A 15,691-nucleotide genomic window follows, 5' to 3' on the forward strand; every position below is an offset into this window, starting at 1 on the left:
ACATACTCCATACTAGGGAGGACAAGGTCCTTGTATATGAACAGCAACTGTGCGCGGGAGAAGAACTGGCGGAGACGATACAGAACGCCTAACCTCGAGGAAGCTGATTAAATTTTAGTAAGACAGGAGATATAAAGTTTCCAGTTAAGATGTGGCAATAGATCCCTTTAACGAAAAAAAATCCTAGTACAAACCGGAACGCATAAAAGTCAGAAAACAACAACAAAAAAAAAACAGATCATCCAGCATATTTACGTAAACAAAACAGCGCGAGAGGATCCGATTGGATGCTCTTAAATTAAGTTAAAAAATGGTCATTTGAGAAAGGGATTCCATTTTCACGGGCACGCTAATTGGGACATTGGAGAAAAGTAATGAGAGAGAGAGAGAGAGAGAGAGAGAGAGAGAGAGAGAGAGAGAGAGAGAGAGAGAGAGAGAGAGAGAGAGAGAGAGAGAGAGAGAGAGAGAGAGAGAGAGAGAGAGAGAGAGAGAGAGAGAGAGAGAGAGAGAGAGAGAGAGAGAGAGAGAGAGAGAGAGAGAGAGAGAGAGAGAGAGAGAGAGAGAGAGAGAGAGAGAGAGAGAGAGAGAGAGAGAGAGAGAGAGAGAGAGAGAGAGAGAGAGAGAGAGAGAGAGAGAGAGAGAGAGAGAGCACAAAAGCATAAAAAGACACTATGTGAAACGTGAGGAGAATGTAAGAAACAAAATATGCAATAAAAAAAACTTCGAAAACTCCAATGAAAACTTCAAGAAACAACAAACGAGATTGTTGTGACGTTGGTGTTAGTGTTGGTGGTAATGGTGGTGGTGGTGGTGGTAGTTGTGGTAGTGGTGGTGGTTATTGTAGTGCTGGTGGTGGTGGTGGTTGTAGTAGTGGTGGTGGTGGTGGCTGCGGTGGTGGTAATAATGGTGGTGGTGGTGGTGGTGATGATTATGGTGGTGGCAGTATTGGTGGTGGTGGTGGTGGTGATGGTGGTCGTAGTTGTGGTGGTGGTGGTAGTTGTCGTAGTTGTGGCTGTGGTGGTGGTTGTCGTAGTTGTGGCTGTGGTGGTGGTGGTGGTGGTGGTGGTCGTAGTTGTGGTGGTGGTGGTAGTGGTGATCGTGGTGGAGCTTTCCTTTTAAAATTCACCGAGGAATAACATTTCTAAAAACTCGAGGCATGAAAGGTGGCTGGGGAAAAATGCACGAGAGAGAGAGAGAGAGAGAGAGAGAGAGAGAGAGAGAGAGAGAGAGAGAGAGAGAGAGAGAGAGAGAGAGAGAGAGAGAGAGAGAGAGAGAGAGAGAGAGAGAGAGAGAGAGAGAGAGAGAGAGAGAGAGAGAGAGAGAGAGAGAGAGAGAGAGAGAGAGAGAGAGAGAGAGAGACGGGGGAGGAGAAGGGACAATAAAAAGTTTTCTGGAACGAGAGAGGGGGAGAGAGGGAGAGCGAGAGAAAGAGAGAGATTTCTGCAAAACACTCCTCGCCTGCCCACCAACCTTACTAGCCATGAATGGAGGAACGAGTGCGTGAAGAAAAGAATAATGAAAGAAAAAATGGAAAAAAAAAAATCAAAATACGTGTTATTCCTGGAAGCAGATATTTCCTTCTTAAAAAATCCTTACAAACTCTTGCCACCATGCGTGAGGTAAGCAAGATTTAAAAAGAGGAGGGCGAGTGTAGGTGTGTGGGGTGTGAGGGAAAGCCTTCGACCACTAACTATTCTATATAACACCTTGTAGACCGATTCCGAGCTAACGATGTAGAGGTGTAGATTGTTAAGGGTTGAGTGGCGATACGAGGGTGAAGTGAGGGGGGAGGGAATGAGGGAGGGAGGGAGAGCAAGACGCATAGAAAAGGAAAGGAGTGGGAAAGGGAAGAGTATGAAAGAGTAAAAAGAACAGAGGAAAAATGGAATGGGTAGCGGCGCGTGGATTAAACCTTTACACTATTATATTATTTCAGTTAATTAAAGCAGTTTTGTCGAAGAGAAAACAAAACCAATGGAAAAAGAAGGGAGGGAGAAAGGAAGGGAAAGGAAAATAATTCAGAGGAGTAAAAATTACTAAAGAAGAAGGAAAGGGCAGTGACGCGTGGATAAAACCTTTACACTATTTTATTGTATTATTTCAATTTATTTATGTCTTTGGCTCCTTCGTTTGTTCGGCTGAAATAATGATTAATCTAGTCATAAAGTCCTGCACTTCTTTCACCATTCTCTCCGTTCGGTTCTTTCTTCCACACCTTTCTTCCCTATTGCAAACCTTCGTATATTCATGAACTCATTCGTATCTTTCCTTCCCGCATTCTCTCCTTGCTTCCATGGTACATTTTTCTCATCTATTCTTCATTTCCTTTTCTATTGTATCTCTTCACAGTGACGTGCGTGATTATCTTCGCTTCACTTTCACTTATATGGAATAACAATGAAATAAAATCCATAATTTTACGTGAGGTAGAGGAGGACAGAGAATTCTTCATTTACTCTGACCTCCTATAGCGGATTAAACGTTCAACTAATGAACGAAAAAGTCAACACTAACATCTGGATCTGCCTGCAAATTATCTTCGTATTGTTGTGCTTACAAATGAAATGTAAAAAAATAGTTTGCCATCCCTTGATTATATAACAGGCTGAACTGACGACAGCCGGAATAAGAAAAATGTAGCAGCAGCAACGGGTTTCAGAGTTGTAACTTCGAAGACAGTTTCCTTAATATAGCAGCTTCACTGTAATGTTATCCCGCTTCACTGATGGGATGAGCCGGCTACGAATGCCGTCAATACAGCTTATAAGAGCAATGGCATAAAAAATATAGAAAAAACAATGTATGGGAGATAGAAAAATAGTAAAAAAAAAATAATATTTGCACCAGACAAGCCTGTGCCGGTGCGGAGCGAAGTGAGGCAAACTGTACTGACAAAAGCATGCGAGAAAGGTGTGACAGCTGAGAAAGAATAATTCATAAACCATGATATATCTCACCTTGTGCCGGCGGCACCGCGTGAGCTGTGCAGGACACGCTGGAAAGAAGGGAGAATGGAATCAGGCTTTTGTGGAGGAATTTTCACTTGATTGAGATAAATAGATTTGCTAAATATATTAGCATGCATGCAAAAGGACACTCATGCTTTCCTTTTAGTACATTTAGCTTAAAAAGAGCATAAACAAAATAATCAAACATATTTCAAAACAAAAAAACGATTAAAACATCATATACTCTCAGACAGTCCAAATATTTTCTGTATGTTTTCTTCAATAATGCACAGAAGGCCAAGCTCGAATGACAGACACCCCGCGCAAAACAAACAACCTTGTAACATAATAGAAAAGAGGGAGAGATAGAAATTGTATTCGGCGGCACGCTCGAAACAAGAGTAAAATGCAGCAACAAAGAACTGAGCCGAGCAAAGGGATTCGTTTCATCATCACCGGCGCTGTTTGTAACCCTTTCCCGATCACCTTGTAGTCAATGGCACAGAATATTCGTTATTATAGTTGTTGCTGTTGAGCTCATATTGTCTTCTCTTCCATTTTCTCCGTCCCCTTCTATTGTAATGTACTACATGTATGAACGCGATCAGCATTGTTTTAACGTAAATATATATTCAAGGTAAACAAGCAAAATGTATATACAAAATTCGTTTACGAATAGGCTAATAAAAACAAATAACAACAAAAGCATTAAAATATAGCTAATGAATAATTTATTGCCGAAAATTCAGGATACCTAGAAATAAATAGGAAAATCATGAAGTCCAAAAAAAGAAGCCTAAGAATAAGCGAAGATTGAATCCAGTGACTACCGCCATAAACATCCAATGTCAGAGGAAGAAAATTGCTTCTGAAACAGCCACGTTAATGAAGGGAAGGAAAGAAAACGGAGCATTAAGAGGAGGAGGAGGAGTAGGAGAATAAAGATCAGTACAACCACAAATATCACTACCACAAAGACCACCCTCACTACCACCATCACTACTACCACCCCCACCCCCACCATCACTACTACCACCCCCACCCCCACCATCACTACTACCACCCCCACCACCACCACCGCAACCCCCACGTGCGTGTCACAGTTCGTGGGTTACTATTGCGGGGTGGCTAATAAAAGTCCACGATGATCACCTTTAAGACTTTTATTTTTAGCCAAAAATCGCGCTCCCCTCACCCTTAATGCTGCTGCTAAATAAGCCTCAGAGGGGGAAAGCAAAACAATAAGAACATCAAATGAATGTTGAGGAAAGTATTTAGATAGAGGAAAGGGGTGGGAACTAATGTGGAAATGATTAGATGAACTTACTTATATAGTGGAAATGCAACCAATGTACACAAGCAAAAGCAGAAGAGAATCAACAAATAAAAACCTAAACAGGAAAGAAAAAAAAGTGTAGTAGTAGTAGTAGTAGTAGTAGGAGGAGGAGGAGGAGGAGGAGGAGGAGGAGGGGAAGGAGGAGGAGGATGGGGAGGAGGAAAACACACACACACACACACACACACACACACACACACACACACACACACACACACACACACACACACACACACACACACACACCGTTATTAAGTTAGTATCCCAGTCATTTGTTTTCCTTGGGCGCGGGGCTGACGAGTGTAATGACGACGTGTTTGTGTTCGTTCAGCGGCGAGTGAAAAATATATGATTCGTTTGTGAAAATGAGCGAAGGTGGCGAGTCTGCAAAACATCATTAAGAGGAAGACAACACACACACACACACACACACACACACACACACACACACACACACACACATCCCTCCCTCACCACACATACCCTCTACATTTAATTTATTTACTTTACTTCCTGACATTTTTTTTCTTTCTCCTTTATCTCTTTCTCCTCTCCTTTTCCTTCAATACTTTTCTTCTTCAATGTATATCATAATTCCGCTCAATTTATCATTTACTCTTTTTTTTACTTTCACAAATCTGAATTTTTTTTACCTTCTTAATATCCTAAAGTTTACTTATTTTCCCTGCCTCGTTTGTTTACAGCATTTTGTGACCACCCTTTTCTCTTTCCTTATTTTATGAACTAATATTTTAAACAATATTACTCACTTCATCTGTCTGCCTATCTGTCCACATCTGTCATATCACTTCTTTCCTTTTTTTCTGCCATACCCTTCTTCTTTTCTCAAATTTGAGTCTTCCAATTCTCTTCCAAGTCTTCTAATCCTTTTCTTCGCTCTTTCTTTAACCTCCTTAACCTTCGCAAGCCCTTCCGTCCATCATTTATTCTTTCTCTTTTTCACCTCTTTGTTTCTAAGTTTTCCTCTTTCACATGAGTCAGAATTTTTTATCCTTCCTTTCTCTTTATCCTTCTCCCTCTTCTGTCCTCGCTCTATATCTCTTGCCATCCTTCCCCTCTTCCATTTGTCCACCTACAACCCCTCCCCTTTACCTCTTTCATAATTCTCTCGTTCTCTCCATCATCATTTACTCAAATTCCCACAGTCACATCGGATCCAATAATCTAGTCGGTTCGTCACTGCCTGAACCAATTCATCTCTTCCTCTTCCTCTTGTCATTTGCCTCTTCCCTTCCGCCTCTTCATCCTCTTCTCTTCCTTCATGATACACTCTGCACGTCCTCCTTCTCAACTTCATCGAGCCTTTCATATCTCAATTTTCCCTCTTAGTCTTGTCCTTTTCCCCCTCATTAGCTCTCCTTTTTCAATCATACATTTTTTTCTCTTACTATCTCTTCCTTTTCTGCTCCTCATTATTTCCTCGAATTTCCTTCCAATCAACATTTTTCCTGTTCAGCATTTTTTTTAAAACTTATCCTTCCTCGTGTCTTCAAGTTCTTTCCGTCTTTTTCCTCGTCCTCCAATATCCTTTTTCTTTCTCAACTCTTTCTTCTTGGCTGTTCCGTAATCTCTCTTTCTCCCTGTTTTCTCTCATCCTCCTTAACTTATCCTTCCTTCGTCTTCGCCGCAATTCCTCCTCCTCATCCTCATCCTATTGACCCTATCCACTTACTCTCAGCGTCTCTTAAACAATCTCACTCACTCACTCACTCACTCACTCAGCCACTCCTTTCTGTCATTTCCTAATACAAATGATCATCTTTAAATTTCTTTTACTTCTTTTTCCCTTTCCCTTAGTCTCTTGTTTTTATTCTCGTTACCTTGTCTTCTAAAATTAGGTCCACCTTTCCTTCTTTTCTTCTTGCTCTTCCTTTCCTTTATTCGCACTCCCTCCTTCTGTTAATTCCTTCTCCCTTGTCTTGGTTTCCTCCACTTTCTTCTCAATCTCTTATCTTCCCCAACCGTCTCCATGTCGTCGTCTTCCACTTTCTCAACATTCTACAACTCTTTTTCTTCTTTTCCTCTTCCTATGTTTTTTAGTCTCTCTGTCCAGCTGCTTATCAACCTCCTCTTCTCCTCCTCCGCCTTCTCCTCCTCGTCGTTATCCTCCTCCTCTTCGACATCCTTCTCCTTCTGGAAATAACGTTCCTATATCTGTTGTTAACTGTGTGTGTGTGTGTGTGTGTGTGTGTGTGTGTGTGTGTGTGTGTGTGTGTGTGTGTGTGTGTGTGTGTGTGTGTGTGTGTGTGTGTGTGTGTGTGTGTGTGTGTGTGTGTGTGTGTGTGTGTGTGTGTGTGTGTGTGTTTGCCTGTCTGTCTGTCCCCCTGCCAAACAAGAGACATAGCCCTCGGGAACAGCGAGGAAGGATTACAGTTATTTTTCAGCAAGAGTCACACTTTAGTACAAGAGAATTTCGACTGTAAAACGCCAGGTGGAAACAGGTTGACGGGGAGGAAGGACGGATGGGAAAAACAACTTTTTTCTTGCAGAAGCACAACCAAAACTATTTCCCTTGCTTCTGAAAAAAAAAAAATCACATGAAAATTATTTACTCAATTGTTTAAAAGACCCGTCATGTTTTTTATTTTTACAACAAAGGAGGCAGCTCAAGGGCACAAAAAAGGAAACAATAATACGAAAAAAAAAAAACACCGCTACTCGCTGCTCCTAAAAAAGAATCATAAAAGGTGGCCGAAAGAGAGGTCAATTTCGGGAGGAGAGGTGTCCTGACACCCTTCTCTTGAAAGAGTTCAAGTCGTAGGCAGGAGGAAATACAGATGAAGGAAGATTGTTCCAGAGTTTACCAGCGTGAGGGATGAAAGAGTGAAGATGCTGGTTAACTCTTGCATAAGGGGTTTGGACAGTATAGGGATGAGCATGAGTAGAAAGTCGTGTGCAGCGAGGCCGCGGGAAGGGGGAGGCATGCAGTTAGCAAGTTCAGAAGAGCAGTCAGCGTGGAAATATCGATAGAAGATAGAAAGAGGCAACATCGCGACGGAGTTTAAGAGGTAGAAGACTATCAGTAGGAGGAGGAGTGCTGATGAGACGAAGAGCCTTAGATTCCACTCTGTCCAGAAGAGTTGTGTGAGTGGAGCCCCCCCACACGTGAGGTGCATACTCCATACGAGGGCGGACAAGGCCCCTGTATATGGATAGCAACTGTGCAGGGGAGAAGAACTGGCGGAGACGATGCAGAACGTCCAACCTCGAGGAAGCTGATTTAGCGAGAGAGGATATGTGAAGTTTCCAGTTGAGATTTTGAGTTAAGGAAAGACCGAGGATGTTCAGTATTGAAGATGGTGATAGCTAAGTGTTGTCGAAGAATAGGGGATAGGTGTTTGGAAGATTGTGTCGAGTTGATAGGTGGAGAAATTGAGTTTTTGAGACACTGAAGGACACAAGGTTCCTTCTGCCCCAATCAGAAATGATAGCAAGGTCTGAGGTTAAGCGTTCTGCAGCCTCTAGTCTGGAGTCGTGTACTTCCTGTTGAGAGGGTCTTCTATTGAAAGAAGTTGAATAATGCAGAGTGGAGTCGTCGGCGTATGAGTGGACAGGACAGTTTGTTATGGAAAGAAGATCATTGATGAATAACAGGAAGAAAGTGGGTGATAGGACAGAGCCCTGTGGAACACCACCGTTGATAGGTTTAGGGGAAGAACAGTGACCGTCTACCACCGCAGAGATAGAACGGCCGGAAAGGAAACTGGAGATAAAGGAACAGAGAGAGGGATAGAATGCGAAAGAGGGCAGTTTAGAAAGCAAAGACTTGTGCCAGACTCTATCGAAGGCTTTCGATATGTCTAGCGCAACAGAGAAAGTTTCACCGAAACGGCTAAGAGAGGATGACCAAGAGTCAGTTAAGAGAGCAAGAAGATCGCCAGTAGAACGCCCCTTGCGGAGCCCATACTGGCGATCAGATAGAAGGTTAGAAGTGGAAAGGTGCTTTTGAATCTTCTGGTTAAGGATTGATTCAAAAGCTTTAGATAGACAGGAAAGTAAAGCTATAGGGCGGTAGTTTGAGGGATTGGAACGGTCACCCTTCTTAGGCACAGGCTGTACAAAGGCATACTTCCAGCAGGAAGGAAAGGTAGATGTTGATGGGCAGAGACGAAAGAGTTTGACCAGGCAGGGTGTCAGCACGGAAGCACAGTTTTTAAGGACAATAGGAGGCACTCCATCAGGTCCATAAGCTTTCTGAGAGTTGAGGCCAGAGAGGGCATAGAAAACATCATTTGGAAGAATCTTAATAACAGGCATAAAGGAGTCAGAGGGGGGATGAGTAGGAGGAATATGCCCAGAATCGTCCAGGGTGGAGTTCTTACAGAAAGTTTGAGCGAAGAGTTCAGCCTTAGAGACAGATGAGACGGCAGTGCTGCCGTCAGGGTTAAGGAGAGGAGGGAAAGAGGAAGAAGTGAAATTGGAGGAGATATTTTTGGCTAGATGCCAGAAGTCACGGGAAGAATTAAAAGAAGCAAGGTGTTGACATTTTCTATTAATAAAAGAAGTTTTGGTAAGTCGGAGAATAGATTTGGCACGATTCCGGGCTGAAATGTAAAGGTCATAGTTAGCGGGAGTTTGAAGGCTCTGGAACCTTTTGTGAGCTGCCTCTCTATCTTTAATAGCACGAGAACAACCATGATTAAACCAAGGCTTTTTAACATGAAGAGTAGAGAAAGAACGTGGAATGTATGCCTCCATTCCAGAGACAATCACCTCTGAGATGCGCTGGGCACACACAGAGGGGTCTCTCTCCTGGAAGCAGTAATCATTCCACGGGAAATCGGAAAAGTACATCCTCAGGTCGTCCCACCGAGATGAAGCAAAATGCCAGAAACATCGCCTCTTCGGTGGGTCCAGAGGATGTACAGGAGCGATAGGACAGGATACAGAAATAAGGTTATGATCGGAGGAGCCCAACGGAGAGAACAGTTTGACAGAGTAAGCAGAAGGATTAGAGGTAAGGAAGAGGTCTAGAATGTTGGGACTGTCTCCAAGACGGTCGGGAATACGTGTAGGGTGCTGAACCAACTGCTCTAGGTCGTTGAGGAGAGCAAAGTTGTAGGCCATTACAACAATTATTAAGGCAATTATTAAGGCAGAGTTAAGACTCTCTCTCTCTCTCTCTCTCTCTCTCTCTCTCTCTCTCTCTCTCTCTCTCTCTCTCTCTCTCTCTCTATTGCATTCTTCCCTTCTTTGTCCAACGGTGCGTCCTTTCCATTATATCACCACTGTATTCCCCCTACCAACTTCTTTTTCATATTCTCCTTTTATGTTGTTATTTTCTCCGTCCATATAAATCAACTCACTAACGTTATTGCAACTACATATAAAATACACAATGGGCGTGTGTGTGTGTGTGGGTGTGTGGAGAGAGAGAGAGAGAGAGAGAGAGAGAGAGAGAGAGAGAGAGAGAGAGAGAGAGAGAGAGAGAGAGAGAGAGAGAGAGAGAGAGAGAGAGAGAGAGAGAGAGAGAGAGAGAGAGAGAGAGAGAGAGAGAGAGAGAGAGAGAGAGAGAGAGAGAGAGAGAGAGAGAGAGAGAGATATGGGGTGGGGGGAGAAACGAATGGTTGGGAATTTCAAGAACGCGATTGGACACGACGGTTATTAGGGCAGAGAAATGTAAATAAAGGCAGAGAGTTGCGGCGGGAAGAGGTGGGAAGGTGATGTGAACGACGAGGAGAGAAGAGAGAGAGGGTCAAGAAAAGTGTGAGAAAGCTAAAGGTACCTGAAAAGAAAATATAGTACAGTAGAAAATAGGAAAAAAAACGCAGACACATGGATACATAGATAGAAAGGTAGCTCAGGATATATACGTAGATACATATTACGATAGAAAAAGGGAGAGGTAATGAAAGGAAAAAGGATGAGGATAAGGATAAGAAACTGAGAGGAAAAAATGAAACTGTTGGAAAGAGAGCAGAAGGAAAAAGAAGCAGGGTGAAAAGAAAGCAGGAAGATGGATGTGAAGAAAGTGAGACAGAAAGGGGCGGAAAGGAGATACAAAGATGATGAAATGAGGGAAGAAAAGTGAAGGAAAGATAAGTCGAGTGGAAAAAAAAAATTTAAAGAAAAAGAAAACAAAGAGATGTTGGAGGTGGAGAACGAGGAAGAGGAGGAGAAGGAAACGTAGATAACAAGGAGGAGGAGGAGGAGGAGGAGAAGGAGGAGGAGGATAAAAAAAAGAATAATAGGAAGAGGCCTAAGAAATAAACCTGCCTGAAAAGAAATATGAAGATAGTCACGAAAACTTTATGAATCGATCTATTAACCTTCTCCTCCTCTTTCTTTACCCTCCCTTCTTTCTGCCGTCAATTCATGCATCTATTAATTCTCCCATAGTTTCTTCCTTTTATCTTTCTTTCTTCCCATTCTTCCTTCCATCAACCCTTCCTTCCTCCCTTCCTTCCTTCCATTCTTGATGCGATATATTATTCATGACAACTCTTGGTCGCAAGTTTAACAAGATGCATTGCAAAGTTTTGAGAGCACCGTTTTTCTGTGTGTGTGTGTGTGTGTGTGTGTGTGTGTGTGTGTGTGTGTGTGTGTGTGTGTGTGTGTGTGTGTTTGAGACATGCATGCATATATTCATACAGACAAACAAGACAGACAGACATGTGTTTAAATAAGGGAAGGGGAGGTAACACATATGAAAAGAGAATGAAAGGGCGACACGAGGGTGGAAATGGGAAATGAGAGAATGTAGAGAGGGAAATGAGTTGAGGAAAGCATGGAATGAGTACGAAAAAACAGTGTGGGGACAAATATCCAGAAAAAGGGGAGACTGCTTGAAAGCTTGAACAGTAACAATAACATTAGATCCATACATGCTCTTTAAAGGAACTCATGCCATAAAAGGTAACAAAAATGACAATACACGAGACAAGGAACAACAATAAACGAGTGTTATGTTTTTTAACTCTTTCTCATTTACGAACTCCTTAAACAGAGCTACTGAGAACCGAGTAAGCTTGTATTTTATCTCTCGTAAGTGCTTAAGAACTCCTCGAAACTAGAACAAAGGAAGTAGTGGAGGAAGTACACATAACGCACTCACTCACACACTCTCTCACTAAACGACTCACTCACTCAAATTCTCACCCAGTCACTCAGTCACCCTATCACTATCACTCACTCACCCATCCAATCATCCACTCACTTACCTAGTCATTCACATTACGCCAAATATTCACTCGTCCATCCATCCACTCACCTTTTTACGCAGTCTGTCCCCTTCTTACTGTTTCATTTACTCACCTACCCATCCACACCCGTCCTTCCTTTCACCCAGTAATTCTGTCGCACCTCGTCTTAAATATTTTACATGTTCAACGACTTGGTAAAATTAATGAGAGAGAGAGAGAGAGAGAGAGAGAGAGAGAGAGAGAGAGAGAGAGAGAGAGAGAGAGAGAGAGAGAGAGAGAGAGAGAGAGAGAGAGAGAGAGAGAGAGAGAGAGAGAGAGAGAGAGAGAGAGAGAGAGAGAGAGAGAGAGAGAGAGAGAGAGAGAGAAAGAAAATTATTAAGCTGCAGAATAAATAATAAAAACTGATAACGTGTCAGCTAATCAAAGGCGAGAGACGCGTGGAAACAGACAAGTGGATTAGAAATTTAATTAGATAATATTCGTATTAATCTTTCAAAGGATGTGTGTGAACCAGTCTTTTTTGTTTGTTTTTAAATTCTAAGAACTGAGGTTGAAAAGATTGCGAGTCACACAATAAACATTACCCCCTTCCAGAGATGTCCAAGACATGAATTTCAGGATTATGAGGATTCAAAAAATGCTAGAAAAGTTATGTTAATGTTGATGATTTTGTCAACTAATTACTTAACCTTGAAGAGATTATATGGTTAAAGCTGACCGGATAAAACAAATCTCTTTTACCTATATTCTTTGTTTCTATCTGTCAAGTCTCTCCCTTCCTTCCTCCTTCCCATTCCCTAAAACATTCCGTGACAGAGGGCGGAAGGGAGGGAGAGGCTGGCTGGTTGGCTGCGAGTATTTGTGATCTCTCAAAGATACTTAGTTTGGCGTTTAGAATCACAGCACACACGCACACACACGCACGCACGCACACACACGCACGCACACACACACACGCACGCACACACACACACACACACACACACACACACACACACACACACACACACACACACACACACTCCTCCATGACGCCTCCCCTCCCTTCGACACACTCCTGGCTTTCCCACCAAACAATCGCCAGTGTTCCGAAAGCGGCCAGATATTGAATGTTTTTCTTTTCCTCTACACAGTGGACGAGGCTGGGCGCAGCGAGGGATGGGCGGAATAATAACGAAAAAGGCTCACGCTTCCTGGCTGCCTTGCAAAGTGGGGACGCGTCAAAACCAAGGAATGTTTCCTCCGCTTCCTTTTCTTTTTCTGTGGCGTGGTGACAATCAGCAGGACACAACCATTTTTATTTTTGTCTACTCTTGAAAGTTGGGATCGCCAGATATAAGAGAATAAAAAAAATGGATGATATGGACAGCATTTATTTAATCTTTTAGGACATGCTTTTTATCAGTCGTGTTAACTAACTAACTAATAGGGAACATACACCCGGAGCGCGTTGCCTCACTCACTCGAGGCCAATACTCCCGGCGGTCCTCCCGAGCAAGCTCCCACGCAGCTGTCCATCCCAAGTCGCTCCCGGCAGGATCGGCTGAGTTGCCCCAGCCATGAGTTGTGGGCGTTTCTTTGGTCTCTTCCACTCATGGTTGTCTCGTACATAAACAACCCTATGAGCAGGATCGAAGTACAGGATGGGCGCCACGTGCCGATATAGCCGGAGTTGACGTTCACGAACTAGGCTGGTAACAGGCCTTGATTCAGTTTCATGGAGTAGTCGCTGGGTCGACACGAAGTAGTTCTAGCGATACCCCATGATTCTGCGAAGGCACTTGGAGCCAAAGGCATCGATACTCCTATTGAAGTCACTATTTAGTGTGCATGTTTCACATTCATACAATAAGACAGAGAAAACAAACGACTCAGAGGATTTGAATCTTTGTCCGTTTGCCTTGATATCGATAACGCCATATACTCGTAATGTGCGAGTCCAAAACATCGTGGGCCAAGCCAATCCGTCGAATAACTTTCTGATGAGGCCCACAATTGTTATGCACTACGCTGCCAAGGTATGTGAAGCTTTTGGTGACCTCGACACATCCTCACCACATGTATGAACAGACTGAACTGTGTCATCCAGCAAGCCTCCAAACGACTGGACCTTGGTTTTAACCTAGAAGACCTTCAGTCTCAGCGGTTTCGCCACCTCATGCAGCACTTCGAGAGCCATCACCAGGACCTCCAGCGAATCCGCGAGAAGTATAGCATCATCAGCAAAGTCAAGATCAGAGAGCTTGATGTCGCCAACAGATGCTCCGCAACGACTTCGATCAGCAACTTAGTGCCAACTTAATACCCAGTCAATGCAAGTCTTCAAAAGTGATGGAGCAAGGACGCACCCCTGCCTCACTCCTTAAGTAACAGGGAAGAGGCCGGAAACGCCTCCCCCACACTTCACGGCACTCTCAGATCCAGATTAAAGGCCAGTCATCAGGTCAATAATCATTGCAGGAATCCCACGGATACGCAGAATATCCCAGAGTGCCTCACGATGCCCTGACGATGAACTAACGTCGGCGTTCTACGAGGACTCGAAGATGCAAGTAGAATGAATATGAGACGGATAATGAAAACACATATAATGTAATGTTAATATTTGTTACTTCTAACACATATGACTACGTGCGGATAAAACGAATACGGCCAACGGTAAACAGTTATACTTTTGATTCTAAAGCATCAACACCAGATCAAATTGGAGCCAAGTTCTTCCATATAACATGTAAATAACAAACAAATTTTTTTTTTTAAATAAATTATGTCGTTTTCTATGAGTAATAATTAAAAGCAACGGTTCATATCACGCACACATATTTGTTTTCAACTTTTTTTTTTTTATTTACTTGTAATGAACATTCTTTATTAATTTACTCCTTCACTATACATTTTTACCTATTTATTGGGGAGGTGTGGCTGAGTGGTCAGCTTCAGGGTGCGGAGTGCAGGAGGACGTAGGTTCGAGTCCGGCCAACGGAGACAAACAAACGGCCAGTTTTTTCAGCCATCGCGAGTGGATTAAGATTACTCATGCTGTCCTGACGACCACTTATCAACTCACTCTATATTCTCTCTCAAAGGGGATCAAAGATGAGCTCCGGGGGACAAATGTGGCAATATATAGTATAATTTGTTTCAGTAAAAAAATCATAATTATATATTTTCTATACATGGAATGAATTCAAACAAAAATATTGTGATTACGAGGATGCCTAAGGCTCACCATCTACATATATTACTGACTTGTTTTAGTGATGACTTTCATTCCTGTGACATTCCTTGACATGTGCCCTACATTCGAGGAAAGAAAAACGAAAAAGGCCAGGAAGAAAATTATTGTTTGGGGTTAAGCTCAGCAACGTTGATCACTCCAAACTATTCACGCTACAAACTAACCTGAGAAGAAGAAACAACGGAAAAACAATTCAAGCAAAGCGATGCAATACCGACATCGGCAGGAGTTATTTCTCGAATAGAGTTGTTCGCCACTGGAACAGCCTTCCTTCAGAAGTGGTTAGCGCAGAGACCATCAACTCCTTCAAGAAACGCATTGATCGCCACTTTGCTGCAACGGGTGTGAACTGAACGTTCCCAAGAGTAGGTACACAAGTGCTTTAATCCTTCCCTGCAAGCCACTCCTATGGCAAACGGATTGATTAAATCACTGAACGCAGGCAGCCTAGTCATGAGCCAACAGACTTTCTGCTGCCTGCTAGTCCATGTTTCCATGTTTCCTCCTCAAACCAAATTGGTTGGCTTCATCAGACGAGTGACATGAAAACTGTACAGTTCGCTGGTTCGACCGCATCCAGAATACTATGTACAGTTTTGGTCTCTCTATTACAGAAAAGACGTAGAACAGTTAGAACAGGTTCAACGGAGAGTAACAAAAATGACTCCTAGATTGAGAAATTTATCTTATGAACAAAGGCTTAAAGAAGTAAATTTATTCAGCCTAGCAAAATGAAGAGTGCGAGGCGATCTAATATAAAAGTTTAAAATGTTTAAAGGATTTAGTGATATTAATGTGGAAGATTACAATTGACCGATCAAATAGAACAAGAAGAAATAACAATTTCAAGATAAGTGGTAGAAGATTCTCGTTGCACGAAGCCAAACACTTCTTCTTCAATCGAGTTTTCATTGTTTGGAATTCTCTACCCTGTGATGTCGTTGATAGTACAACAGTTACGGCCTTCAAGAATAGAGTAGACAAGTATTTTGAATCCAACCAGCAA

This window comes from Eriocheir sinensis, chromosome 14, assembly GCF_024679095.1.
Source record: "Eriocheir sinensis breed Jianghai 21 chromosome 14, ASM2467909v1, whole genome shotgun sequence".
In the NCBI taxonomy this organism is placed as follows: domain Eukaryota; kingdom Metazoa; phylum Arthropoda; class Malacostraca; order Decapoda; family Varunidae; genus Eriocheir; species Eriocheir sinensis.